The sequence below is a fragment of the Hypanus sabinus genome, chromosome 12 (assembly GCF_030144855.1).
Source record: "Hypanus sabinus isolate sHypSab1 chromosome 12, sHypSab1.hap1, whole genome shotgun sequence".
Classification (NCBI taxonomy): domain Eukaryota; kingdom Metazoa; phylum Chordata; class Chondrichthyes; order Myliobatiformes; family Dasyatidae; genus Hypanus; species Hypanus sabinus.
In genome coordinates, this window is record NC_082717.1 from 78,157,533 (window position 1) to 78,160,088 (window position 2,556).

A 2,556-nucleotide genomic window follows, 5' to 3' on the forward strand; every position below is an offset into this window, starting at 1 on the left:
GTTGATTAGTAAGGGACACTAGCAGGGATGACAGCAGACCAACAATGGCTGGAATTTCTGTGGTCAGTTTGGAAGGCACAGGATAGATACATCCAAAGATGATGATGTATTCTAAAGGGAGGATGAGGCCACCATGGCTGGCAAGGGAAGTCAAAGACAGCATAAAAGTAAATGAGAGGGCATATAATATAGCACAGATTAGTGGAAAGTTAGAGAATTGGGAAGCTTTAAAAAGTAACAGAAGGCAACTAAGAAAGCAGATGACGTAAGCAATCCAAAAATGTCAAAGAGGATACCAAAAGTCTTTTTCAGATATATAAAGAGTAAAAGAAAATCATTAGTGGACATTGGACCGCTGGAAAGGTTGTAATAGGGGACAAAGAAATGGCAGATGAACCTATTAAGTATTTTGTGTCAGTCTTCACAGTATTAAATAAATTGGAGTGTGTTGAGGGCAGAAGTGAGTGTAGTTACCATTACTATGGAGAAGGTGCTTGGGATGTTGAAAGGTCTGAAAGTAGGTATGTCATCTGCGCCAGATCGACTACGCTCCATGGTTTTGAAAGAGGTAGTTGAGATTGTGGAAGCATTAGTAGGTTCAGGTGGGTTGGAAAATGCATAAGTCATGCCATTCTTTAAGAAGGGAGCAAGGCAGAAGAAAGGAAATTATAGGCCAGATAGCCTGACTTTAATGGTTGAGAAGATGTTAATTCCATTATTAAGGATGAGATTTTGAGGAACTTGGAAGCACATGGTAAAATAAGCCAAAGTCAGCATTGTGTCATTGAGGGGAAATCCTGGCTGATAAATCTGCCTGTTAATTCCTCAAAGAATTCTCAAAGGAGAGTCGGCTGATGTTTGCTTGGATTTTCAGAAGGCCTTTGACATGTGCTGTATGTGAGGCTGCTTAACATATTACATGGTATTACAGGAAAGATACTAGCATGGATAGAAGATTTACTAGCAGGAGGCAAAGAGACTGCTGGAGACTAGTAGTGATTCACAGGTGTCAGGATTGAGACCACTTCTTTTCACATAATACTGCATGCCAATAGTTTGGATGACATAATTGATGGCTTTGTGACCAAGTCTGCAGACGATACAAGGAAGCAGGAAATCTGCAGGACTTGGACAGATTGAGAGAATGGGCAAAGTGGCAGATGTAATACAGTGTAGGGAAGTTTATGGTCATGCACTTTGGTAGAAGTTCTAAATGGGAATAAACTTCAAAAATCAGAGGTGCAAAGGGACTTGGAAGGGTTTCCTAAAGGTTAACTTGAGTCGATGGTAGGAAAGGCAAATGTAAAGATAGCATTCATTTCAAGAGGATAAGAGCAAGGATGTGATGCTGATGCTTTATAAGGCATTGGTCCGACTGCACTTAGAGTATGACAATATTGTGTGCTGTTTTGGGCCCCTTAGAAAAGACATTGGCACTGAAGAGGGTCCAGTGGAGGATTATGAGAGTGCTTCTTGGAATGAAAGTATGAGAAGTGTTTGTTGGCTCTCGGCCTATACTAGCTGAAGTTTACAAGAATAAGGGGGTACCTCATTGAAACCTACCAAATATTGAAAGGCTTAGATAGTGGATGTGGAGAGGATGTTTCCTATAGTGGATGAGTCTAGACCAGAGGACACAGCCCTCACAGGACACAGAGGGATGCCCATTTAGAATAGAGGTGAGATAGAATTTCTTCAGGCAGAGGGTGGTGAATCTGTGGAATTCATTGTGGTGGACAGGTGTGTAAAGCCAAGTCTTTGGGTATATTTAAAGTGAAGGTTGATAGGTTCCTGGTTATAGTCAGGGCATCAATGGTTACAGGGAAAAGCAGGAGAATGCGGTTGAGAGGGATAATAAATCGGCCATGATGGTGGAGCAGACTTAATGGGCTATTTCTGCTCCTATTTCTTATGCTCTAAAAATCCCACAAAGTGTTTTTTTTATAAAATTCAATATAGGGAAATACCATCAAGAACAATGGAGACATTCTAAGAAATATTCTTTCACCCAGATCAGAGAAAGTCTAGTGCAAGTTTTGGTAATGATTGGGGCAGCTTTAAATACTTGTGCATGAAAATTGCAGGCCTAGTAATCTGTGGGCATGAAAACTGTGGTATAACTTCGCCAAGTAAAGAAAATGAAACCTTGAAAGAAATTGGCAAAAAGCTTTCACTTCCAATTTTGGTCAGTAGTAGTCAATTCTCTGAGATTAATGGACTAGTAAGAAGCCTTACATAATATTTCTAATGTCAATCCCAAAATTTTAGCCATCCTTTTTCTTCTACAGTGCTGCTTGACCTGCTGTGTTTCTCTAGAATTTTATTTTTTGCACTATTATAATTTTCTCCTTTGAAGTGATCATAAATTAAATAAAATATCTATCCTACTGTTTCCCTGTTTTTGTTTATGTCTGCACAAATACTGTATATCATTTCACACATGCTGCTTGGGCTTTGAAGATCAAGTAACTTTGATGCTGAGTTAACCAGTTACAAATACTCCATTTTTACTTATGTAGCTATTTAAAGCAGAGAGGACACAGGGATTTGGTCTGA